A 27,340-nucleotide genomic window follows, 5' to 3' on the forward strand; every position below is an offset into this window, starting at 1 on the left:
TGTTTTATTTGAGAATTAGCAACTACTGCCAGGTGATTAGGGCACAGGTTGGTGATGAGGGGGGCCTGGCTCCCTCTGTAGACATTTCTGTGATTGATTTGCTATATTTTTTTTCATACTGCATTTGAAGTCTTCCCTCAGTGCTATGCACCCATCAGGTGCTCAGCAAATGTCTGTTGTCGTGGTCTTTCACCAAAGAAGGCTTCACTAGGAAGGAAGGAAGAGGGCAGGGTTGCTGCCCCTAGGCTTTTCCACAATGCCTATGCTGTGTCCATGGAGCACAGGCAAATGTCTCAGTGTGGGGTATGGGTGGACCCAAAGAGAAGAAAAATGGAAGAGCCAGGGAAACATCTATAAGTTAGTTCTCTCCCCACCCTTAGGGTAGCCAGGATCTGGCTTTAATGAGTATCTGGAGTCCTGAGTTGTGTCTTCACTCCTTGGGCCCCACCCTGCCCTTGTAGGCTTATGTACCTACCGACTAGATACTTCATTTCTGAAAGGTTTGTTGTTTTTGCAAGATGCTTACAATTCTTCACTAACATTGGAAAAGGATCAGGTCTTAGCCCCACTTTGGGGAAGGACATCTCTCCAGCATTCTAAAGAAAGCTACCCTAATCAATGTTCTGGGAGCCCCAAAGTCCAGAAGTCAACTGACTTCTGTTATTTCAAGAAGTCCAAATCCCATAGACCTCAGTTGGAGATGGAATAGAAAGCTCTGGATGCCTTCAACCTCCAGGCTAGTGGCCATTCCCAGTGTATTTCTATAGGGATGTTTCTTATATATAGTTCTATAGTTGCATGTTCTTAAAAGTAAAACTGCATCTAATAGGGTTACTGTTTATTGCCTATAATTTAAAGTTACAGGCCTCCTTATTCCTGCCGAAGAGCTGGAATGGGACTTGTCTGTAGGTGTTATTGGGTACCTTTTCCCACATGGCTTTTGTAGCACTCCCCCCCTCCCCCCAAACAGAGACAGTTAAAAGTCTTTGAAAGATGGCCTTGTTGGTTCTCTTCCATTCTGCCCCACTCCTCTGAAAGGAAAAAAAGAGAGAAATAAATTTTTCTCTCTTTCTGGTCCACTGGCCTTTGGGGTACCTTTGAATCACACCTACTACCTGACCTCACCCATTACTTTTGCTTGAACCCCCAGGCTTTGATTTGCTTTTCTGGAATAAAGATAGGTGTTTGAAATAAATGTTTTGGTAGGTCTCTGTTTTCAGGCTCTATGCCTGTCTGCCCTGAAGCAAGGCTCTTTCAATGCAGCTGGGTCACTGCCCCCTGCCCATCCGATTCTCTTGGCTCCTGCCTCAGGGACGGGCTGTGTTTATGGGATTGCTATTCTCTCTCAGAAGCTCTCAGAAGCCTTTGCGTCACACATCCAGCAAACAACAAATGCTGGCCAGGGGTTTGTGTTCTCACCCCAGAACCCTGAGCCAGAGAACTTTGTTTCCTTTAGGGCCAGAACTGGGTGAACCTGGCCCTCACTGCCTGTGGAGCAGGGCAAAGGAGCAGCACTCGGTGCTGCTAGAGAGGTGGTGTGCAGTGCCTGTCACCTGCACTGCCGGAGGAGCTCTTTCTTAGACTGCACCCAGGCCCGGTCCACTTCTGGGGCCAGGCCTGGCTCTGTGCTCCCCCTTCCTTCAGAGAGCATGTAGTGCCAGGCTTCCCACCCCAGGCAGGCGTTTGCCCCAACAGTAGTGTCCTACCCAGCTCTGCTGCAGGCTGCAAACAAAGGGCTTTTCAGAACAGACTCACTCTCCTGGGAGGGCAGGGTCTGTGAGCTCTTTTGAGTCTTCACCCTTTCTCTAGAAGGTACTAGTGGACATTTAAGATCTTCTTTGGTGTCTTCAAACTGTGGAGACGTAGAATAACCAGATGAAAAGCACCCACACAGATAGCTTTAGTACTCCCACTGCCAACAAGGCCTACGAAGTGAGATTAACCTAAATTAGGAGGATGATTGTTCCTGTGTTAATTGTATGCTGTCTTCTAAAGATGTTTTTCTACTCTAAGCCCCAGCAGAAGGCTGGCTGTGGGCTCTCCCATGGGGTACTGCACACTGGCACCTTCACAGTCAGAGTTCCGGGTGGGGTGTATGTGCCTGTTTCTAGAGCCACCCCAGCTCCATAGTCTCTCTCTAGGGGATGAGCTGACCAGGTTTCTTTTTAAAGACAGATTGCATGCTGTTTTGCAGGCTGGCCTTGAACTTTGAACCCTCCATCCAGTAGCTGGGATTATAGGCATACACTACTGCATACTGCTTTATTTAACCTTCTCAAAAATCTCACTCCTGACTGCTCTTGTCTTCTCAGAGCTCCACCCCCACCCAGGCTCTTTTCACAGGCGATGCAAACAAATACCCTTCTATTTTCAGTATGCCCGTTGGTGTCGCAGCTGTTGTGACTTGTCTTGTTGGCCAGTAAGGCAATCCTTGGCCTTGCAGCTGGCCCTGGAACCTTACACTTGGCCTGGCCAGCCTGGGCCAGCCATGGCAGGCCAGGATGACTTGCAAGTCTGTTCCTTGCCTTGGATCTTGGCTTTCTCACAAAACTCCGAGGCCCTTGTGATGACAATCCTTGCACTCCATTGAACAAGGCCCAGGGAAGCTTGTGTTGATGTTTCCTTTGTTAGGAGTGTAGGTTTCTGTTTGAGAGTTACCCAGGGACATGTGGTCATCCTGTGGAGCACATGCAGTAAGGTAGAGGTGGATACCCACATCCGAGCAGACCTTTCCTTTTGGTTTCTTGCTGTCTGGATTATTTATTCTGTCAATCATGATTGTATAAAGCTTTTCAAATGAAAATCTCAATTCTGGACATGCCTGTGCAGTACAGGAAGAAAGCACACCCCTCCTTGTAATGTGCCATCCAGACGCACTGTGTGGTACCCAGTGCATCACTGTGTCTAGGCCTGCCCCTGCCCCCTCAGCTTGCTCTGCTCTGTCTACTTGCTTGTTGTTGTTTAAGCTGATTGGACTTAGAATTGCTTGTCTCTCCAAAACTCGGTTGGTGGCAATGAAGGGTCTCGGAGCTTTCCCCCTCCTCTTGGTACACACAGAAAGAAATGTCCTTCAGCAGTGAAAGTAGATGTCCCTTGGTATATGGGGTCCCTGTGTCACTGGTACTGGCTATCCCCATAGTCAACTTTTTGGGAAGGCTTCATTTCTCAAAGCAAGAGTTTAAATGAGCATGGAACCATGTAACAGGAAATGATAGCTCATATCTGGAAAAGAAATAACAAATTTAGTAAAAAGTACTTGTACATTTTTAGGTTTTAATTAAAAGACCCAAGTGGATTTTTCCTGGTTAATGTCAAACACCTTTTTAAAGATGTTATTTAATACAAATGAGATTATACACAAAAATATTCCTTAAATTGCACCTTGGCTGAGCCAAAACCAACATTTTTCCTTTGGTGGTTTACCTTTTATATCTTATTAAGAAACAAAACAGCAGTGAAGCCTCTCTCTGGCCTACCATAGAGATTGCCAGCCCTGCCTTCTCCAGCAGCGTCGTGGGAAGGTCTGTCTTGGTTGCAGTAGGGCTTGGCTCCACCTCCCTTCCCTTGCAGCCTTGATGTAGAGCTTTGCCCTTCCCTGTGGTGGCTGCACTGTCAGCATGTCCTTTGTCAGGGTCACGCTGTCTGTGCCCAGCTTTGGGTGTACACAGTGTGCAGGAACCTATCTTGGTCCCAGGTGTCACTGTCTTGTTCACAGGCCCTTTGGCATGAGGGGCCCTCTGCTGTCACCTCCCTGTCAGGGTTCCTAGCTCCTCCTTGGTGCTGTCATGAAGTGCAAGTTCCTTTCAAAGTCTGAATGACAGCTGTTGGAATCACATTGAGTATATGAACACACTTGGTGGAGAACCGACGTTTTTACGGTCCATTCACTTGGGTAGTTTGTTGATAGGTCTCTTCTGTCTTTGTTATTGATGAGTTTGTTTGCTTGATTATGTGTGTGTGAGTGTGTGGGTATGCCACAGGGTACATGTGTCCGTAAGAGGAAACCCTTCTTTCATGGCACCATATGGATTTGGGGAATTGAACTCAGGTTGGCAGGTTTGGAGGCAAATCTCTTTACCTCCTGAGCCGTCTCACTGGCCCGTGCTCAGGTCTTTTGTATTACCACCCTTCTCCTGGTGCTGCTGGTTGGACCCAGGACCTTGTTCTGTAATGTTTTTCAGTTGATTTTTATAATTTTTTTCTATAAAGATCTTATAGTGGATTTATTCTTTTTTTTTTACATTGTAGCTTATTTTTCATTAAAGATTATATTTTTTTAAACAATTAATTATTTTAGTGTGTGAATGTGGTGTGTGTTCTTGTGGGTGTGTGCACATGTGTGTGCAGGTGTGCTCAAATGAGTTTGGAAGTCAAAGGTTGATATTTAGTGTCTTCTTCAATTCCTTTCTGATGGGTTTTTGAGACAAAGTCTCCCACTGAACCTGGAGCTCACCAATTGGCTGGACTGATGGGCCACTAAGCTCCATAGAGCCCGCTGTTCTCCTCCCACGCCTTGCCAGTGCTGGATTACAGATGTGCACCACTGGTTCTGAGGGTCTGAACTCAGGTCCTCATGCCTGCACAATAGGCTCTTTACTAACCAAGCCATTTTCTAGCCTGTGTATTTTTCTTTTAAATTAAGCCTTTTAAGTGGTGGTAGCACACAGCTTTAATCTCAGCACTTGGGAGGCAGAGACAGGTGGATCTCTTGTGAGTTCGAAGCCAACCTGGTCTATAGAGAAAGTTCCAGGACAGGCTCCTAAGCTACAGAGAAACCCTGTCTCAGAAAAGCAAAAATAAATAAATAAATAAATAAATAAATAAATAAATAAATAAATAAATAAATAAATAAAATAAATTAAAAAAATTAGTAATTGTAATCACTATAAATGGGTATATGTGTATGTATTTAATATCACTTCACTATTCTGAACTCTTAACAGTTTGTTAGTGACTTTCTGTGACTTCTTCAGTGTTTCTTAGACAAAGGTCATTAGCTGTAGAGGGGCAGTTTTTCTCCCCCCTTTCTGGTTTTAGATGCATTTCTCAGTCTTGTGGAGTGACCAGGAGTTCTAGTGAGTTCTGCAGAGGCAGATGCTAGATTTCCTCTGGACTCCTGGCTGTATGAGAGAAGGTCTGTTTTTCCCAGGGCTGGAGCTAGTTCCAGCTCAGAGACAGTGGAACTCACCTGTACCCAGCACACCAGAGGTGGAGGCACTAGAATCAGGAGTTCAAGGCCAACATCAACTACATAGCACATTTGAGGCCTTCCTGGCTACATGAAACCCTGTCTGAAAAACACAAGAATGTGGCATGCTCCACACAGGGTAAGTTCATGGTGATCATATTTCATTTGATCGATATCTTTTTGCATCTGTTGCTTTGGTGACTCGCAGATGACTTTGTGCTACAGACTAATCAGTTTATGATGACCCAAAGTCTCTGCTGGGCTTCTTGGGGAATCTTCATTCTGTTGCTGAATTGTAGTGGCTTCTAACATCTGTTTTGGATGTCAGCTTTTAAAATACATTCCAAAAGAGTTTAATATTAGGATTATTTATCAAATGTTTTGAGAATCTATACCTTTTGTGGTCCTGTGTTGTCAAGTGGTTGCTTTTAGTCTCTCAGCATCTTTAATGGTTATATGTAACCATGTCCAATTGACTTTGATTCTTAGAGGGTCATTTTTTAAAAAGTGTTTTTCCATTTTATTTAATTGTTATTAATTGTGCATGATATATCCATATATTAAAAAAATCTCTGGATCTGTAGTTACGTACTGTTTTATTTTTAACATCACTTATTTCTCCTTTTGAAGCAGTCTTTTTTATATGGAAGGTTTTTAAAAGATAACCTGAGATACTATTGATTCTCTCTCTCTGTTTTTTTTTTGAGATAGAGTTTCTCTGTGTAGCCCTGGTTGTCCTAGAACTCATCTGTAGACCAGGCCGGCCTCAAACTCAGAGATCTACCTACCTGCCTCTGTGCTGGGAATAAATGTGCCACCACTGTTCTGCCTGGTGGGTTCTCTTAGCCAGCTGCTCCCCACCCCCTTTTGGCTGTCTGCCTGTGATCCTTTTATGACTTTTTGGCCTTGCTTTTGTAAGCTGTCCTTGCCCCTGGGGTGCTGTGTGAAGTGTTACACGTGGCATTTCATTCTGAGCAGTCGTGTTGATGGTAAACAACCTTTGTTGTGATGGAAGGATTGAACACTCCCTCTTTGGGTTTACTTTTAAGTGTACACTCCTGTGCTCATCATGGGACATCAGACAAATCCTACATCTAGTACATTCTACACTATACCCAGTGGGAGACCTCAAAATTACCAAGGTCATCAGAAACTAGGAGCCTGCTGATCAAACTGTTTCACCCAGAGGAGTTATGATGGTCAAATGAGTTGTATGGGGTCCTGGATTGGGTGCTAGCCCTGGAAAAGATCGCAGGGAAGCCTCAGAGAGCTTCCAGGCAAGGATGACTCCAACGGAACTTGATGCATCTGCATTAGTTTGCTGCCTGTGACAGGTAAGCTTTCTACCCAGTTCAGCAAAGTGAAACTCCTGTGCTTTGTGCCCTGCGGGTCCCTAAGTCTCAGGCTCTAGACAGTGCTTGGTCACCTGTTTCCCAGCTTAATTATTGTCACCTGCTGTGTCTTAAACTTCTCTCTTGAATACCTTCCTTCTTTTTGGGGCAAGAGCCTGTTGGAGCATTAGTAGATGTTAGCTGCACAGTTGGTGGGTCTTGTTTTTGTTTCTTACACATGTAATGCTTGCCTTCCCTCTTGAACAATTGCATTACAAAGTTTTAAGATGGTTCTCCTCCTCTCCTCTCATACCCCTAGCAGATTCATCCTCTTCTGGGCCTCCAAGCTCCTTGCACTTGAGTGGCCTCAAGTCAACACAGAGTCCCTCCTTCCCTGGTCAGCCTTTTCTTTTCTTTCCTTTCTTTTCCTTTTCTTTTTTCTTCTCTTCTCTTTTCTCATTTCTTTTCTTTTTCTTCCTTCCTTTCTTTCTTTTTAATTTATTTTATTTGTCTTTAACATCATGTATTTTGATTCCATTCATTTCCCCATCCCTTTGCATCTGCCCTCTGCCCCTGCACCCCTCCTCATATAAAAAAAATTAAGAGAAAAAAGGAAAAAAAGTGAAAAACTTAAAAATCTTGTTATGGAAGCTGCAGTGTGACACAGTGAGTCACGCCGTGAACCCCTTTGTCCATTTATCTTTACTTGCAAGTGTTCATTGCAAAGAGTCCATTGGTCTGATTTGAGGCCTCTACACTATTGATGCTGGGCCCTTGCTAGGGTTCCTTCTGCATATCCTGTTGTTGCCTTGTTTTGTGGAGATCCTGAAGCTTTGGGCTTGCAGGTCAGGTCCCTTGATGTGCTCCAGCATATCATGAATGGGGTGGATGGTGGGGTGGGTCAAGTCATATCCATGGGTCTGGGCCTGGAAAGCTGCAGCATTGGTCCGCCAGATGGGAAATGGGGACAACTCTCCTATGCTTACAACTTCAGGGCTGGCTCACCCGCACCTGCACTAACAGAGTTGGCTCTATTGGATTGCCCTGGTGAGGTGCAGGGCCTGTTCTCCCAAGTGTTGCAGCTGATGGGGGTCAGGGAGAGCTCTCCTATTCTTAGGACCACAGGGCTAGCTCTTCTACCTGCCCCAAGTGTTGCTGGGCAAGGAGGGAGAGGAGGGCAGCTCTCCCCTGCCCATGCTGCCACCAGAAGGATGGGTAATGGGGACAACTCTCCCCTGCTCACCCACACCTGTGCTCACAGGGTTGGCTCTGTTGTGCTGCTCTCCTGAGTGTTGCAGCTGGTGGGGTTTGGCGATGTGTCTCCCACACTCCTAGCTCTCCCACCTGCCTCAGGTGTTGTTGGGGGGCGGCAGGGAGGAAGTAGGCAACCTCTCCTACCTGGGTATGTGTGACTGTTTTGCTCCTTGGAGTTCAGTTGGTTGGTTGGTTAGGTGTGGGTTTCTCTTTGTCCTTCTAGCACATCTTTTCTTACCTGTTCTTTCTCTGCGAGTTTGCCCTTTGGTCAGTTCTGAGCACACCCAGCCCATGGTTCTTCAAATGGGCTCCATTGCCTTCATTCTTTACCTCCGTTCGCTTTTTGAGAGTCTTCATTTCTCATCGATTCTCCCTTGTTTTTTGCCTTTTCTTGTTAGGTTTTTTTTTTTAATCAGTTGTTTCCACTTCATTTAATTTTCTTGTTGATAGTATGGTATCTGTGGCTTAAAACATCTGGGTTTTCTTTTTCTACAATTCATCAGTTATAGTTTTTAGTTTTGAAAGCTTATTTGGTTCTTGCAGTGATTAGTGTGGACAATCTGGCATCTCTTTTCATTGCTTAAACTTTTTAAGTATTTTAGCGAACTTTTTACTTAATCAAAACATACATGTAGAGGATTGTCTGTGAAATATTAATGAAGTTGTTTCTTCAAGGTTCGAGGAATATCCATCTGTTTCTGATGCTTTGAGTGTCAGCAGTTAGCTTGACTTCATGCCTTCAACCTTTGCAAGCTCCTATGTAAGTGGGCTCTTGGTTGTACTGTGCAGCTAGAGTGTGGCTTTTTCTCAAGGATGCTTCTTGAGCTGGAATTCCACGTGCTGCTCCTGTGAACCTGTTGTCAGTACCCTGCTGAGAATGCAGAGCCCATTGAGGCTGTGGCAGGATTCCTGCCTGAGTCCTGAGCCCCAGGACTCTCTGTCTGGAAGAGGATATTAGTGGGGCTCGTTGCTTTCAGCTGTGCTGCCAGTTCAACTTAAGTTCTTTTTCTTTTTTCCCTTATTTGCTTCTGGCTCATGGAGGATTTCTTCATGCTGGTAAGCTGAGCAATGTGACAGAAACCATATTTAATGCAGAATCTCAGTTTCCACTGGGTCAGTGCCTGTGAGACAGATTTACCTCCACACTCCCAGGGGAGGGAGTTCCCAGCATTGCATTAGCTGACTTTTCGAGTCCCTCCTGCCCATCGAAATTTCTCCCCATCCACTACTGAGGTCCCAGGTCTAGCAGGACTAGTACTTGCTGGCAGAAACCTCTGTGCCTCTACTTCTAGCTCTGCCTCTGCATGCAGTCTTGCTCCAGCCCTGGTTAGACCCACTGCCTATGGCACCTTTCTTCCCATGGCTCGATCCTCGTGTTCAGTGTGGCCATGTTCTTCTTCAGTTATTCAGAGTGGGTTCTTCTCATCATGACCTTTCTGTAAGCAGTGTGGCCATGCCATCTTCCAGCTATTAGTACTAGGAGAGGTTCTGATGCACTGGGAAGGTGCTTGTTCAGTGTTGACTCTTGACACAGCTCCCACCAAGATTGCTCCTGCTGTGATTCTCTGTGGCTGGTGACAGCTTCATGTACATGCAAGCTTGGTCTCTCTTATCATGGGATGTACAGGGGTACCCACTTGGTCAGCTTTCATGCATGTCACCTGACGCAATGGCAGCTGCCCCTGGGGTTCTCCTAACTCCTGCAGGATGGGAGTCAGCAAAGGAAGGCAGAACTGAGATGTTCGTCTGAGGCTTCTCAATGGAGCAGCCAGTAGTCAGCATTGATCCTGATGGCAGCACCTGGCTTCTGCCTCCGTTTCCTGGTTCTCCACCCCTGTCTCATCACACCAGCTCTTCTGGTCAGAGTGCTCCCTGGATCTCAAAGAGCCATAGTCTTGAATAGCTAGTGCATCCTAGTTTCTTGTTAGACATCAGCCTTACAAGGTCCATTCCAGGTTCCCTCCTGATCCAGTAGCCTTGTAGGTAATGATAGAGTTTTCAGAAGGAAGCCACTGAGCACCAAGGTTCTGCTTCACATGACCTAAGTACTCTCATTTGCAACAGATAGCATGGTGATTGGTAGAGAACCTCAGCTCTGGCCACTCAGTCTCTCTTATGCCCTAAAGTGGTCCTCCTATAACAAGAGTGGGCAGAAGGCAGTGTCCTACTTCTTTACTCTCAAAGCCCTCTCCCCTCCACGTTACTACATGGTGTCTCTGCCCAGTCAGTGTCAAACTGGAAGGCAGGGAAATATGTTTCCTAGTTCTTGACATCTGATCCCCCATTCGTTGATCTGTTTTGGGCAAGTCATTACTCCAGATTCTGCTGGAGCTGCCTAGTCCTAGTCTGTCCTAGTCCACTGTGCTCCTTGATGGTTGCCAGTCACAGACATCATGGTCTGAAATTATGTGAATTACATCTGCTTAGTTTCATCCATGAGAAGCAAAGGAGAAGAGTACCCATAGCTCTTATTGCTAGGTTATTTACTCAGGCCTCTTGACTGTGCCCAGTGCTGGGGTCTTGGGCTGCAGACACCTCGTGTTGGTCAGGTCCCTTGGGAGACCCCTCGTGGTCCCCCAGGCTCTGGCCAGTGGCTGCTCTGACTTGTCCTAGTCTTACTTGCTTCCTCTCTAATCGGGGTCACCAGCTGCATTCGGTGTCCATATTGGAAGCCGTGGGTCTTTGGCCCTTCCTCACCTTCCAACCTGAAACCCGCTTTGTTCTATTCAAGAGTTCTAGCACATCAGTTTCACCAGAAGTAGTCAGCCAGCCTCTCCTTGCTAAAAGTTTGCAGCTCTCCTGTTGCCTTCCTTCTGGAGACAACTCTTTAGTTCAGTCTTACCTGTGGGAACAGGGCTTTGTCTGGTCCTCCAGCGACTAGTATAGAGCCTGCCATGTATGAGTTCAGTTGTGGGTGAGCAGATCCAGAGATGGCTTGTTTGGTTTGAAATTGGTCTGCATGCTTATGCATGGGGCAGATGATGGCCAAGTGGGATATTGGCATTCTGTGTAACATTCTGATCACATCTGATGTTTTCCTCATGTAGTGTAGAATTGATCATTATGGCAGGAATGTCCAATGTCCTTCCCATGAGGCTTCAATGTTTGGGCCCAGTAGAGGGTGAACAGCTGCCCAGTTTCCCTGTGGAGACTGCCCTGCTTTGCCTGTTGGAGGGGGCAGTGGGCAAGGATTAGTCATTTTACCAAGAACACTGGATGCATCGTGAGTCGACTTCCCAGAAACAGCTTGTATTCATCTGCTTCTGTGTGGAGTTCCACATGAAGGAGGTTTGGGACAGAAAGTGCTTTAAGGAACATTCCTTGCTGCCTTTACTGTCTGGCCTTGTAGTAGTGTTCATAAGCTTCATTGCTGCTCTCCAGATGGCCATTTTTCATGGGTATTGCCTTCCATGGTTGACAAAGAGCCACCATGTGTCTTAGGTGAGCATGGCCCAGGTCCTTTGCTGACCCACCTAGCTAGCTTCCTGGAACAGTGTTTCTAGAACTGTAAGGGGCCAGAAATCCTCCATCACATCAGCTGAAGGGACTGGAACTGGGGGTGCACAACATCCATGGACCATGGATACCACTTCAGATTGGGGAGATTGCTTCAGAGTGCTACATACAGCTTAGGACCTCATTTGGAATGTCTGTGGAGGGCCTCCAGAACTCATGGACACCAAGGAAGAGAGTGTGGCCTGTACCCTTTGCATAGGTCACAGCATGCTCGGTTTCTACCCAGGATAGTGGTAGTTAGGCATAGAATCATGCTGTACTCACTAGCCTCCTCAGACATCCATATAGAAAGTTCTGTTTGGTAGTTACTTCTATGTAAGCCTTACTGCCTCTGGGGTTTCTGCACCTCCTCACTGTTCCTCTTTCCCATGTCTCAGGCCAGAACCCCCAAATTCCCAGGTGCCCAGGTTGGGTGGGTGGTTATATACAGATGGGGCCCAAATGAGGAGAGACTCTTCTTGGATCATGCAGATGCAGAGTGCTTGGACTTGCTGTGAAGAAATGGTAAGTTTTCTGTGCATATTGCTAAGTGGTGGTGGGAGTCTTGAAAAGACCTCTCTCTTGCTGATATTATAAACCTAGCTCTTAAGGGTGCCAGGCTGGTGATACCCTTTGGTCTGCTCAGCTGGCACAGCAGTCCTTTGTTTGTTGGCTCAGAAATGCCACAGGGACCAAGATCCAGTGACATGGGTTTATGGTCCTCAGGTCGGCCCTGTGGGGGTCTTTTCTGCACTGTACCTATTTTGCATCCTCGTGCTCGGGCCCAGATGCACCTTCCCGCTCCTGTGCAGACCCCAGCTCGGTGTTGATCTTGTATATATGCCAGTGATAAACATGACAGTGCTTTGTGGGATTCGTACCTGGGTGCTTGGCACTTGTTCTTCAAGTACGCAGAAGGGTCCAGGCTGATGTTGCTTCTACTTGTCTTTCAGCAAACAGGGAGTTACCTGCTGTGCTAGGTGGGCACAGCACTGGACACCAAGATTAGCCTGATCCAGTCTTGTTCTCAGGGATTCCTGGATGTTAGGAAAGCTAGCTACAAAAACTTAGGACAATACAGAGTCCTAGATGTCATCAACACAGAGAAGCAGCTCAGGAGAGAGTCGCTGTTACCAGTGAGGGGCTTCATTACTGCTTTGCATGGCACCCTATAAGGATTAGGGCTTATATTTTGCCATTGTTGAAAAAATGACAAAAGTGAAGATGGCTGCAGGTTGAGGTCATGTTCCCACCTTCCTGCTGTTCCCCTACTCTGCTGCTGTCCTTGGTCTGCAGAGGGTACGTTCTTATGAGTGGTCCAGACTGGACTGTCTGATTCTGGCCTCCAGCTGGAGAGAGTCTTTCTCCGTCACTGGGGATGATGCTGAGGGTCCTAGGTACAATAACTCACCTATTTGGGGAGGAGTCAACAGGGATGCAGAGGCTGGATAGAACTCATGTGCAAGACTTGGCCCCCTATGTCACTTCGAACAACTGGCAGCCTTGCTTACAGGGAGGGAGGGTGGCAGTGGTGCAGAGCTAGGCACACAGACAGACCCTATGTTATCAGTTATGAGCGCAATGGAATTGGTCTTGTAAATCAGCATTTTTCATGGCATCTCCAGTGTGGGCTTCCTCAGTGGAACAGGCCTCACTGATCATAACTTGTCTGTTATTCATGGGCTTCTCTGTGATCACCAGAGCCCATCATAATGCCAAATCCTTGTGTGGCCTTCTTTGCCACAAAGGAGACCTTGTGACTGCATGGGCTCCTACTCCTCAAACCTCATGTAGCTCACCCACCTTAACCAGCTTGTTGTGCCTGATGCGCTGTTCTACATGGCTGGAAGGAGCTTGCCCACCAATACTGGTGCTTGCCTGCTGGTCCATTAAGATCTTCCCTCTTAGAAGCATTCTCAACCAAGACAGACAAGCTGGGGACTGCATTTTCCCCACACCATATACTCAGTGATTGTTTTGAGTTGGTTCCGGTCTTGATAGAAGGGCCTTTGGGCCTTATCTAGCATCTTCGGCTGTCTCCATGAACCCTCTTTACCAGTTAGATGTGTCTAGTACCTTAAAGGTGGGTGGGTTTATGCATGGGACTAAAATTGAAGCTGGAGCAGAAGAGCATCAGCATCATAACCATGCATGTCTACTACTACACACAGATATTTTCTCTCTCTCTCTCTCTCTCTCTCTCTCTCTCTCTCTCCCTCCCTCCCTCCCTCCCTCCCTCCCTCCCTCCTCTCTCTCTCTCTCTCTCTCTCTCTCTCTCTCTCTCTCACACACACACACACACACACACACACACACACACACACACACACACACACAGAGTTCACCCCTCCCCCATGCTTGGGGTGTGCTTGGCTGGAGGTTGCTGCCTCTTCCACATGATTCCCCCACCTCTCTTTCTGAACCTGCACCATGCTTGTGCAGCATAAGATATGGGTAGATGTTCTTGAAGTACTATGTGTCTGCTGCCATGGAGTCATGTACCTACATGTGTGTGAAAGTTCGAGCCAACAATGTTCTCTGGGACATTGTAGCTTCTTGGTGAGTCAGCAAGTTTGAGCTGGTGTCATTTCTGTGTGAGCCTTCAGCTTGGACAATTATGAATCATTTGCTTGCCTCCTGATTTGCGTCAATCAAACCACATGTGAAGAAAGCAGCCGTGAGCAAGGCTCTGCTGGCAGCTTGGCATCCAGCAGGGGACATTCGCCAGGCATAGCCTCAGAAGGCTGGTTTCTGTGCTTGTCCTGGTGGTCTGGGCGGTGGGCCTAAGTGGCTTATGGCCTGGACCCCAGAGGCTTCTGGCCCTGCCTCTTGCCCCTGTCTTCCCTGAGTTGTAGGAGGTGGTGCGGTGGTGCAGTGCCTTGGCTGGTGACGAGTACTGTGGGTGTCACCCTTGGGCTTAGCTGCATTGGCACCTACGGGAATGTCTACAGCCGAAAGCAGAGCCACCGGTCCTTCCTTCCTTGGTGCATAAAATAAATTGAGGAAGAATTCCTTTTCAGAAAGATTTAACTACACAGGAATATTAGCCCTATCTGAGAAATGGGAAGGGGGTTAGAAATCGGGGTAAGGCTGGCCGGCCTGATGTTTACTTCCAGTCCAGCTGAGAAAGAGCCTCTTCCTTTTGGAGCAGCTTTTGGGCAGATGTGGCTTTCAGTCAAGTCACAGTGACAGCTCTGATCTATGTCTGGTTGAGGAAGCCTCTCTGTGGAGCACCAGATCAGGAACTGGCTCCCAAGGGACCCTAGTTCAGGAGTTGGCTTGTTTTGTTTTGTTTCAAGTAGGCCGGTGGTGTTCTTGTTTTTACTGTTGAGGTTACTTTCACTGCTGTTGAATCAGCTGTTAAAGGGTAGCTGGTGTCCTGATCTCCTGGTTAGTCACAGCCATGGCTAGACTCAGACCATCACTGCCAAGCCTCCCAGCGTGTGTCTCAGTGAGCCTGGAGCATTCATTCTGCCCATGAGCCAGGAAGTCAGGTCACAGTGGGTTGATCCCACTTTCTGTCCTCTGTTGGTAATAACATGACTTTCATGTGGCAGCCTAGGAGATTCTGGGTGTTCCTCTTCTACGTAGCCTGGGAGTGTGCTTCTCTATGGTTGCAGACCACCGGGGGCACCCAGCTTCAGTAGGGCGCAGAACAGTGCAGAGCAGTACCAAGTCCAGAACAGCGCCTTCACCCGCTGTCCTGTCTCACGTTTCAGAAAGAAGTGAGACGGAAGAACAAGGACTGGCCAGTTGCACTTCTTCCTCTTCAGCCTTGACTGCTCTGTCCCCCTCATTGCATTTTCTCATAAGGACTCTGACTGTCAACACCGGTGTCCGAAAGATAGCACCACAACACCATTGCTGCACTTTAGTTTTTAAATACTGCCAGAAGGTATTGCTTCAAACACATTAGCTAGCGTGGTTTAGAGAGGTTTGGTGTGGTATGAGTCAGGTCTATTAGCCGTGATGGGCACTGCACTGCCATTGTTTACAGCCTCCTGCCCTCGGCTTGCGCCTTTGCTTTCTCACTTCAGTCCGTGGATGTGCACTACAGTTGCAGAGTAGGAGCTGGTCGTTCTGTCCAGTGTCCACTGTCTCTTCCCCAAGGTGCTCCCCCCATATGTGATGACTTGTCCACACTAGAAGCTGCACCAGTGGTCTTGGGTGGTCAGCCGTTACTGTCAGCCTTGTCTGGCTTGCCTTTGCTGAGTTGGGGCTGCAGAATGGTAGTCTGCGACCCCTTCTTTTCCCGTGTGCTGGGTAGAAGCCTTCTGTTGAGACAGTCTCCTCACCACCATGATAGTTCAGGCAGAAAACTTTCTTCGTTTACCAGTTTTTGACATGAGTTAGTTGCTTTGTATCTTCCAAAGCTAGTGTTTTATCACTTTTTTGTGGTTAACTGTGAACATGTGTTTCAGTGCACTAATAGTCTCTTGTTGTATAGGGCCCCATCTCTGGTCTGTAGGGGCCCTTAAGTCCCTTGGATGTGACTTTGTAGTCTGTGATGGCTTCCTTGCCTTGTTATGACAAGACATCTTGTTATGCAGCACACTGGAATTAACCCTTTATCTGGTTCTCAGCTCAGGATCCTTGATCACATCATCAAAGTCATTTCTGACATGGAAATAGACTTATTTATATTTACAGGCTGTAGGAATGAGGTTAGGGATACCACCTCTGGGGGTCATGTTGAGCCTGACTTGAGAATTCATATGGAGGCCTTGAAGGTGGCTTTCTTATCAGCCACCTTCCTTTCCTGAGGAAGGAAGAAGGCCTTTGAGAAGAAGCCCTGCAGCTCAGGGCAAGGATGTAAAAGAGCAAGAGCCAGTGTTGTGCTTGTCTCAGAATTGAAGGGCTAGAGTTGAGCTTCAGTTTCTCACCCTCCAGTTACTACCCTGCTCCACCAAGGTCAGGTAGCACTGGCTGTGGTTCCTGCAGAGCTGGACAGGTGCACCCATAGGTGGCTGGGGGATGCTGTGACACTGATGGTGGTCTTGTCCTTGTCTTGTCTTCTCATGCGTGGGTGTGAAGTAGTGCCTCACCTGGTTGCCATGAGCATTTGCTGCAGCCTGCTGTTGAGCAGCTTTCCATGTGCTCTTTGGCTGTTGGTTCTTCTTGCAGAGATGTCTGTTAAGTCTCCTACCTCTTCTCATTTGGCTTATTTGCCTCTTTATGCTTGAATTTTAGCTGCTGCCTGTGTTTTCGGAATACAGCTCCTTTATGTGAAAGCCGGTTTTGTATTTGGAGTTTTTCTGTGTCCCAGCCTGGCCTGCAGTCAGGACAAATCTCTCTCACCTGCCAGTCCTGCAGCCACTTGGACCCAAGTAAACACACAGAGGCTTATATTAATTAAGACTGCTCAGCCATTAGCTCAGGCTTACGACTGACTAGCTGTTATACTTAAACTCACCCCATTTCTGTTAATTTGTATGTTACCGCGTGTTCCGTGGCTTTACCTGTGTGCTATTACATGCTGCTCCCTGGATGGCGGGCTGGCATTTCCTGACTCTGCTCTTCTTCTTCCCAGAATTCTCCTTGTCTGCTTATCCTGCCTGGCTACTAGCCAATTAGCATTTTATTAAACCAGTGCATAAAAGCATTATTCCACTGCACCCTTTCCTTTGTGGATGATATCCTTTGAAGCAGGTTAATTAGTTACTGTGTGCATGAGTGTGAATGAGTACATGTGTATGTTTGGGTGTGCATGTGTATGCATGCTTGTGGAGGCCAGAGGAAAACTCCTGAAATGTCATCCTACTTTGGGGTGAGGCCTCTCATTGGCCTGCAGCTCCCCAGTGAAGCCAGGCTGACCGGCCAGTGGGGTCCAGGGATCTTCTGCTCTCAACCTCTTCAGTGCTGGGATTACAAGTGTGCCTTACCACAGCCAGCATCTTCACGTGGGTTCTGGCTCACAAGGCAGCAGTGTACTTAGTAGGCTATCTCCAGTCCACAAAGGCAGAAGCTTGAAATTTTGATAACATCTTTTCTTTTTTCTTCAGTTGTTTGTACTTTGCTGTCATATCAGATATTTATTGAACTCACTTTGGGTGGGGTGAAGTGTGGCCCTCTTCTTGGGGCCTAGGCTTCTGGCTTGTGTCAAATGTCAATGCTGAAAAGCTTGTAGGGCTCCTCGGAGAATGCCTGTTCTATGGCCTACTGGCTTCTGCTGTTTCCAGCGGCTGGATTTGTTTTCCCACAGTTGTTTTTAATTGAATGTCCATGAGAAAGTGGCCAAGTAAATTGAAGGTTTCTCAGAGAGAGCCGAGTTTCTTTGTTGGTTTTTGAAGCTGTGCTTTTTCATCGTTATTGTGCAGTTTGTTGGAATCTGCGTCATGTAGTGACTGTTCACTGGGGCTGGGATTGCTGGTCTTGTTGAACATTACAGCATTAACGAGTCTTTTCCTGCTCTGAACAAAAGTTCCCAAACCATTCTCAATGCTCTATAATTCTCAGATGGCTGTTTCCCCTATTGATGGGTTAATTATGGGGCACAGAGCCATCAGGAACTCAAAAAGTAGACGTGCAAGCAGAGTCACAGCAGGATTAGGGGCAGGACTCTGGCACCTGTGATAAGGGTCCCCCCACACACCCTCATTCCCTGCTTGCCAGCACCACTTCCCACAATTCATGTCTGTTCCCCTGAGAATCCAGAGAATGCCCGACAACAGATGAGAAGCCCTGAGGAGACCATGTGCAGTGGTGGCAGATGCGTCATTATAGTCAGTCCCTGAGGATGCAGAGGTGTTCTTAGAACCCTGGTGATTCCACATGGGAGGACTTTTGAGATTAGCACCAAGCCCACGAAGATCAGTCCAGTCATTCAAATTTAGAGCACTGTGCCTGCCTCTGAGCGCTGCATCCTGCATTGCTCTTAGTTCCAGATTGATGAGAGAAAACAGGAGGGTTTGTGTGTTCACCACATACTTCAGGTGTTTGAGCTGCAGGTGTGTTAGGGAGTGACTAATCAGGCTGTGTTTAACCTTGAACTAGACATTTACCATCTTTCTGACTGAAAATGGGTCACTGAATTCTTAGACTGGGAGCATAGCAATTACCGGGTTTGGTTTCCTAAGACCTTGTGTATCCACTGATCTGAACTGGAAGCCACTTCCACCTGCCTCTGCCGCTCCTGGGTGATGCTACATCTCACTTGGCAGCTGAAGATTCAACCACTTCCCCGTTTGTGAACTTAGTAACTTATACAAACACTGAACAGAAGTTTGGGACAGGGAAGGGTTCAGTTCATGGGAGTCTTGGAAATCTCTCTGTGTGTCTGGTTATTTTAGCCTCTGTGCTGTCTAGAGCACACTCTCAGCTCTCACTCCCTGGGCGTCCTCTTCTTATTTTATGTCACCGTGGTGCTTCTTGATTCTCTCTGCTCTTTGTTAGCTTGCATTTCTCCTTGCAGTTGAGCATATGATTGTCCTATGGAAATGACAGATCTGTCCCCTCAGCTTGCTGGAGATGACATCACCCAGTGTTGAAAGGCCTTTTCTGCTTTTGATTTGTTAGTTGACATGCATCCTGGGGAGAGACAGGCTTCAGAGAGCTGGCTCAGTTGCTTGGGGCAGCCCCACCACAGTGTTGATGGCAATAGCCACCAGACTACAGTCTCCTTCACTACCCTGGGAAGTCCACACTCCATAAACTTGGCTAGTGGGTGTGTTCATTGACCCCAAGAATGTCTATTCATGGCACTTGGAGAGGTAGCTTAGTGATTAAGAACATTGGAGTCTCTAACAGAGGACTTGGGTTCCAGTCCTAGCACCTACATGACAGCTCACAGCTGTCTGTAAATCCAGTTCCAGGGGATCCAGTGCCCTCTTCTGGCCTCTGAGGGCACTATAGGTACGTGATGCACAGATACCTAAACAGGCAAAATACCCACACACATTAAATAAAATAAGATTTAAAACAAAAGACAGAGAACATCTATACAGAACCAGGTCCTTTCCCCAGAGTTGCCCAGCTGTATTTTATGTCTAGACATCACTGAGAGTGAGGTTTGGGGTTTGGCAGGTACAGCTACCACAGCTATTGGAGGAGACAGTGCCTGGTGTCTATGAAGCTTTGGTGTATGACTATTAATGATTAATTAATGAAGCCCCAAACTAAGAACCTGAACTGGACCTGACTACTATCCTCGCTGGGCTGGTCATCCCATTTCACATGTGGACAGCTTATACTTCCATTATTGACTGACTTAGGAGAGGTGGTGTGTGAGTTAGAATGGCTGGTGTCATCTTGCATGTGAGAGAATCCCCCCCCCCCCCCCCAGGGACCTATGGTAGTAGCCTGCTCACATGAGAACAGCATCTCTAAGGCTGAAGGGTATCTTCCTCTCATTCGTTTGGGGGAAACTGAGACACTGGAGGTCAGAGTTCACAGAATATTCCCATGAACTGGTGTGGAAATCAGTGTTGAGCTGGAAGGTGTCAAAATGGGACCTTGTGAGTGTCAGGAAGTGGAACCTGGCCCTTCCTGTGTCTGCAGATGGCACTTTTGCTCAGAAACCCTGAATACCCTACACACAGATAGACGCTGCATGCAGGTTGGTGAAACTTAAACTTTCAGTGCTGTGATGGGTCCATGGAGAGTATTTCCTAGTGTGCCTTCCCGCAAGTGTTCACGAGGAATAAGCCCGTTGTAAGCTCAGTTGTGAAAATAATTGGCCCTATATTTCTGGCTTTGAGATGGCTTAGTTGGTAGGAGATGTTGCCAGCAAGCCCAGTGACCTGGGTTTGATTCCAGAACTCACGTGGTGAAAATGGAAAACCTATTCCTCCAAATTGTTTTCTGACTTTCACATGTGTGCTGTGGCTTAAGTGCACACGCACATGCACGCACACGCATATGCACACGCTAAATAAATAAACGGGAACGAAAAGAAAGTCTGACACAATTCTGTCCTGCCTAGCCATTCCCAGAGATCTTTAGGTCTCTGAGGCAGGGGCTTGCTGGGGCTCTCTTATGCCTTTTTTTCCTACCCAGCCAGGCCCAAGAGCCCCGGAGCAGCCTGTACAAAAGGTCCCTTCTTTCTTCCTAGAGTCTCCCCCTTGTCTTACTTGCTCTTGGTTAAGCATGGATGAAAAGGCTGGAAAAGTTCATCCTCACACCTGAGGAGTCTTGTTCCTGTCCTGCCAGAGGAAAGGTAAGCTGGTTCCATGCCTACTCTAGTCACCCTCCTCTGCCCACCTCCTGATCCCTTTGGGTCCATGGGCTTGTAGACACAAAGCTGGGGTGGTTGTGGGATGGCTGGTGACAGTGACCATAAAGGGAGCTCTGATCTCCTCATGTGATAGTTCAGATCTGGAGGGGCAGAGGGGCAGTTTACTTTCTTGATGACTATCCTTACCCTTGACATTTGGCTGTTTACTCATTACCCTTTTAAGTCTCACGTTACCCTGAGAAATTCTGTCCTTCCTAATCACCCCGACCCTTGGTTGGCTGGCTCCATTGGAAGCACAGTGTGGACACTGCTTTATGCATCATGGCGTTCGTCCACTCCTGCCACCTCAGGCGTTACCTGTCTTTGCATCCACTTTGTCAGCAGGAACACTGAATACAGAATTCAAGGAAGAGTTAATAAAACATCACAATTGAACATAAGTCCCCTTCACAATTGTTCCCGACTCTTTTAGTAAGCTTACATCAACTGAATTTAGATCAGAGTTAAAGAAAGTTGATTTATGCGTGGAATTCAACTGTAGCTTGCAGTTTGGCGTAAAGTGTTTTTAAAAATGCTTGATGACATTTGTCTTTTCAGGAAAATGCTTCCATTCTTAGCTATGACATTTGAAGGCCACATGTCAGGAATATGACGAATGACTGAAAATCCGGAGGTGGGCGCAGTGGTCACAGTAGCTCCTGCTTGGCCTGGCCGGTGGCCATAGACAGCACTGCCCTGGGCCCTTCCCTGGTGTTCATCACCGATGCAGAGAAACGATTGTAAAAAGGCAGGATACTGGTCCATAGGCTCTTCCAGAGGAGTCGGGGCCTGACATGGCTTCCGGAGCCCTCACCTCATACCCTGCCAGCATTCCTCACGAGGAAGGGTTACAAGCTGTGGTTTGGCGTTTCCTGTCTGTGGCTAGTTTCTTGTGTGTTCAACTCTGTAGCTGTGCAGGGCTCTTCCGGGAACAGTTACAGATTTGTTTTCACTGTATCCTGTAGTGTTCTAGAGGTCTTCATTGGATGGGTTTATGCCTTGGTTGGGGCTCTCCTTTTCAGACTTACTTGTGAGCCTGTATAGGATGTGATATGCAGTTCAGGTGAGGTCTTCATGGTCACGGATTGGTGTTTATGGAACATGATTCTCGGCACATGGATGGGGTAGATAGGAGCAGGGAGCCACTGTCTTTCCCAGGTTGTAGAGGTGAATCCCCAAAGGTGAAACAAAATACCCAAGGTGACAGGGATGACAGGTGTCCCTAGAAGTTGCCCCAGGCCATCTGCTTCTGCTGCTTCTCCTGTCTGTGAGCACTACTGTGTACCTGCTATGCTCAGAAGCTTAGGACAGTGTCCTGTGCCCTACCTGTGGCCTGTGGTACCACTGCTGTGATAGGTGGAGTTCGTGATCAGCTGGGCACAACTTGGAAATAGGAACAGAAGTGTCAGGTGGAATGACTGTGCTCTTGTTGTGGGGACATCGTTTTAGGGGATGGTAGATAGTGTTTTTCTGGTCTCACTGTAGCAGCTTGCCTAGCCCAGATGGTTGACACTGTTGTGAGTGCTAGCCCATCCATAACATGCCTCATTCACTTTCATTTACCCTCCATGGAATAGTAGAATGATGTGGTAACTCATGTCACTCCAGTGGTCCCAGAACCTCCCCAGAGCAGCTTAGTGTACTGAGTAGACAGATGTTCATGGTCATATGAACATGTATCCCAGAGCCTGGGCTATCCCTCTCTTGTTCCTGCTGCCTCTTGTGTGTTTCAAGCTCTGGCTGAGCAGGCAAGCATGGGCAGGACAGGGGGCCCTACATCTCCCTGGAATCTAGAGATGAAGTGCATCGGAGCCCAACAAAGGAAGGTCCTTTGAGAGTATATATGCGGGCTGAGGCCTTACTGGAGGAGCCAAGAGAGCCCTTGTTTTTTTTACCTCTGCAGCTTGACCAGCTCGAGCCCAGGGCTGGATGCAGCAGACAATGGGCCTGTCTTCCACAAGCATGCTTCCTAGAGTGACCCTTGGTGTCTCCAGACTGATTTCCTATAGGATAGTCTATTGCTGTGTCTGCTAGAAGTCACAAGTTTTGGAAGGAAGAGTTTGACATGCAGTTTCTAAAAGTTGTTCGAAACAGTGTTTTTTTTTCAGTGTTTGTCATAGGGCTAGCACATCCCTGTGGGGAACCTCACCTGTCAGCTAGGGGTCAGGGTGACCGGGGGTAGCACGATTTTCTTTGGCTGATAACTGGCAGGTGTTTCAGCAGCCTTGACCCCTGCCTGTCCCTTTGGCTAACTGTGGGTAAGGAGAGGAGAGACATCTGAAAGTTCTCAAATCTTCAAAGTTCTGAGAGCTAACTTCCAGCTTGTAGGAAAAGATAGGCAAGTGCTGTGTTGTCGACAGTGTGGGGTGGCTGGAATAGTAACGGCAAGGGGAGGAAACAGTGGCCCTGACCCACATCCTTCATGCCATGCCTAGGTACCTGCCACAGGGCAGGCCCACCACAGGGAAAGATCGCTCATGAAAATGTGGGTCGTGTGATCGACCCACTGGGCTGTGAGTCCCAACTGGAGAAGCAGTGTACCCAGCATCTGCCACAGTGCCCTTGTTCCTCCTTGGGTGTGTTTGGACTCCCTGACCACGGAACTCTTTGACCTGTGGAAGCTGGTGGCTTCATCCTCCCAGAGTCTCAGACAGCCATATTTTCTTTTCCAAGATAAACTGTCACAACTGCCCAGTGACCTTCATGAGACATCCTACATTAGGACAGACATTTAAAATACAACCACACAAAAGCCATTTCCCCACCCCACATCCACCACATGTGTGTGTGTGTGTGTGTGTGTGTGTGTGTGTGTGTGTGTGTGTGTTTGGAAATACCTGTGTTTCACTCTGCAAACCAAAACAGAATTTAACCTTCAGCAGATACATCTGTGAGTTGGACTGAAGTGAGATTAATTGATTCATACTAGGGTCAATCCACCCAGCAGGTAGGGATCCCTAGTGTTCGAGGAGGCCTTTGTGAGCCATCTCCTGAGTAGCTACGTAGTCTCCCTATTTGAATGGGACTGTGAGCATCTCTGCTTTTTTAGGGCAATATCCTGCCCTGTTTTGTCTTTCTGTCATTGAGTCTCTCCTTGGGCAAGCTTCTGCTGCTTAAAGTCCTAACTGACTATGAAGTATACTGTGTCCCGCACCCCCTCACTTCTCAGAACCTGGGGCAGTGGTGGACACAGGAGTCTGTCCTCACCAAGTTCTCACTCTGCACAGAGTGTGGGCACTAGGCAGCCTGGGCAGCATACTGGATGATCTAGGTTAGCCAGGCAGCTTCCTTTCTCTTCCAGGGACAGTGTCAGGGCTGCCATCACTCTTCATGGTGTCTTGTCTCCTGGAGTTCCTTCAGATCTTGTTGGCACCCCCAACTTCAGGGCCTTCCCTGACCATCTGTCTTTCTAGAACATGTTCTTTACAAGGTCACTTCTAGGCCTGTCTTCCTCCAACAGCAGCCATTTGTTAGCCCAGCTATAGGCCTGTAGGGATGCAGAGGTGGTAAGTGCTGTGCTTAGTCTATGAGTACCAGTCACTCTGTAGACTTGGAGGCATTACATGCTGGAGGGTTGAGTAAAAAGGGAAAGGGAGACTGCTACATAGTAGGTAAGGCACTCTGGGGTGGCCATTGGGGCAACTGTGTCCTTGGGTGCTGTGTCCTGTACTCATCAGATAGTAAAGAAGTGCAGTGTTTGTCAAATAGAACAGGGAAGCTGCCATCACTTTGCCTGGCTGGTCAATACACCATGAGCTCTGCCAGGGCAACTGAGATAAAATGTGTGTCTAGAGGGGCTTCTGATCATCTTACCATACAAGTGCTGTGGGTGGACTCCCCTCTCCACAGGCCACACTGCAGTAAATGCAGTGTCTCTGCAAGTGTTATCCCTGGACTAAGGTAGTATGAGGGCCCTTTCTCATTGTTTTGAGGTTTAAGCATCTCCCTCTTGTAGGAAGAACTTCACCTATGTCTTAGCTTCTCTTGGGCTCCATGTGGGGGTTTCTCCCAGAGCACAGGGGTGTCAGGTGAACTCATAGGTGCTGGGACTTAAATTCCTAGAGGAGACCACCCAGTTAGGAACCTCATGCTCTTATCTGAGTGCCTTACGATATCTGCAGCCCCCAGAACACATCTGTACTCTTGGGCTGAGGGTCAGCCACCAACCCGATTGTAGCCCTCTCTCTGCCCTTGTGGGGTACACACAGGTGTCCTGCTCTGCCCCTCCCTAGGCTTAGGCACAGGGTGAGGTTGAGGTGGTAGCTGACTTGGCGGAGAGTGCAGGGTGGGCTCCATCCTGTAGTTCTTGGGCTACATGGTGGAGATTAGTCCTGCCAGGTGATGGCGTCGTCGTTACCTCATCCCTGACTTGGTCAAGCAAGGAAAAGGGTGATTTCAGAAAACTCTAATCCGTTTCTAATTAGGTTTTCACCTGTGCCCACACAGAAGCTTCTTTCTCCTGTTCCTCCCTAATTATTTTTAAAGTCTTAGGGGAAACCTCTTCCTCCATTTATAACTCCACAGAGTTTAAAAATCTATCCTGTTTCTTTTATTGGGGGCGGGGGTGTGTGTCTAAGCTCCCATTCCTAAAGTGACTTGTTGTGGCCTCTGACATTGAGCCAAAGTTGTTGTAATCTGTTAAAACCCATTTCATCTGGAAATAATGGTGCTTTGAATAGCCACAGGGAGCTATGCACATGTGTGGTGTGGATAGCCATTTTTTCATGAGTTATGAGGTCAGGGGATTTCAGTGGGATATCTTCCACACTCCAAGTTTATGGACATGTACCAACGGTCCCTGTGCCCAAGGCTTTTAGGCAAAGCTGCATCTCCTGGAGTGGGATTCCTCCTGGGGCACTATCATTGTGTTCAGTTGACCCCAAACCCCTTTGGATACCTACTTTGTCAGAATCCTTGGTAGCCCTGGCTTAGACTCCTGGCAATTACCAGCTAACACAAGGTGATGGTAGCTGCTCTCTCCTGTTGGGGTAATGGAGAGAGATAGTCTGTTGGATATTTAACCTTCTGTGGGTGTTCAGCTGCTTTTTACCCCAGGCCTTCTCCTCTGTCTTGCTATCCCTTTTTAGTATACCACCTTTTGTTCAGGAAGGAGATAACCTTCAAAGTGTCCTTTTCCTTCCTGGGTTGTTGGGGGAACCAGAAGATTCCCTTTGTGAGCCTGTGGCATCCTAGGTGCCTCATTGGACTTCTACGTGTCATTCAGTACACTAGCTGATGTCTGTTTGGGGTAATAGTTGAACAGTATTTCATCATGTCCTCTCAGGATGTTGCACAGAAGCATAAACAGCAGCCTCCTGAGGCACTGGACCCCAGGTGGGTATGAAGGTGTGGGCACACACTGGCTCCACTTACAGTGATTTTGGGCTGCCACCCTTCCTTCTTCCTCTCATCTGCGGGAGCTGCCAAGTGCTCCAGTGTAGAGTTAATCTCTGCACAGACCTGGGAGCTGGTCTGAAGCTCAGCTCAGCCTTTCCTTACTTGTTTTCTGTTTATCTTTGTAGGATCTGATAAGTGCTATTAATCTTATCCCTTCCCACACCATGCTCAGTCCTCAACTGTAGCACGGATCTTAAAAGGTCTTATTAATAAAAACAAACCCTGAGCCAGGTATTGGGGTGAACGTTGAAAGATCAGAGAAACAGAACAAGCCACATCCAACCTCACCCTGCCAACTTCTCAGCTGATCTTGTTTCCTCAGACTGAAAGCCTCTGAGTCCTCATCTGAATGGATCTCAGCTGAACTGCTGCTAAAACCTGAAAGCCTAAAAAGCCTCTAGTTCCTGGTCCTCATGCCTTATATATCTTTCTGCTTCCTGCCATCACTTCCTGGGATTAAAGGCGTGTGTCACCGTGCCTGGCTGTTTCCAGCGTGGCCTTGAATTTACAGAGATCAAGATGGATCTCTGCCTCCAGAATGCTAGGATTAAAGGCATGTGCTATCACTGCCTAACCTTTCTGTTTAATACAGTGGCTGTTCTGTTCTCTGACCTCCAGATAAGTTTATTGGGGTGTACAGTATATCAACCACACACAAACAGACTAAGATGTCCTCTGAGCCTTGGTGCTGACCTAAAACTCTGTCTGCTTCTGTGAGATGGAGACTGTGGGTCCAGTGTTCCCTGGGTGGTGCTTCTCTTGTCTGCCTGGGTCACAGCTCACAGAATGGCTGCTGACAGGATAGGGCTTCTCTGCGTGTTTCTTGGGTTCAGGTGAGAATCTCCATCCCAGAAAGGACCAAGCCACTCTCCCAGTGCAGTGGACATGGCCTCTGCCCTCCCTGGGAAAGGGGAGACAGGGCTCATACCCTAGGTGGAAACCACTGTGGACATGTGTCAAAATAACAACTAAAGGATTATTACACAATGAAGAAAAGTCATATCCATGGTGGAGTGAGATGATCAATGTAATGCTAAGATAAAATATTAGCAAACATGTAAGTACACACAGTTGTGTACTAAATAACACACAGTTCACAAAATCACCAAGACCACTTTACCACAAGTAACTGTTTCCTCAGACTTGTTTCCCAGTATAGCTTGTGTTCTGACATCTTTGCTTCTTCTAAGATGACTTGGTCCAAGATGTTGGTCTCCTATTTTGTGAAGAGGGCTCAGGACACCTGATGCCTGTTTCAGGTCTCAGTGTCATTCTCCTCATTCTGATGACGATTTGGGACACATTACACCTGCCCCAGCTCTCGTAGTCCACACTACTGCTCCCTGAATACCACTATGTATATGTGGGTGGGGATGGGGTGCCAAGGGAACATATACTTCTATGGGCTTCCACTTCTATCTCATTGGCTCCTGGCTTTCTGCATAGAAAGGCTCTGTGTCTTTT

The 27,340-nt window shown here is 47.6% G+C and overlaps 1 protein-coding gene across 12 annotated transcripts in view; it reads left to right on the forward strand.

Annotated features, from left to right (window-relative positions):
• The window catches only part of Hdac4 (histone deacetylase 4), a 271,390-nt gene that overhangs the window by 81,884 nt on the left and 162,166 nt on the right, over positions 1 to 27,340 (forward strand). Inside the window, exon 3 of one of the 12 annotated variants that reach the window (XM_052750403.1) lies at positions 20,318 to 20,422. The exons of the other annotated variants lie outside the window; for them this stretch is intronic. The gene's annotated coding sequence lies outside the window, so the exon portion shown is untranslated. The remainder of the gene's footprint in view (positions 1 to 20,317; positions 20,423 to 27,340) is intronic. 12 annotated transcript variants of the gene reach the window in all.

This window comes from Peromyscus californicus, unplaced genomic scaffold (genome assembly GCF_007827085.1).
Source record: "Peromyscus californicus insignis strain IS unplaced genomic scaffold, ASM782708v3 Scaffold_21__1_contigs__length_65335640, whole genome shotgun sequence".
Lineage (NCBI taxonomy): Eukaryota > Metazoa > Chordata > Mammalia > Rodentia > Cricetidae > Peromyscus > Peromyscus californicus.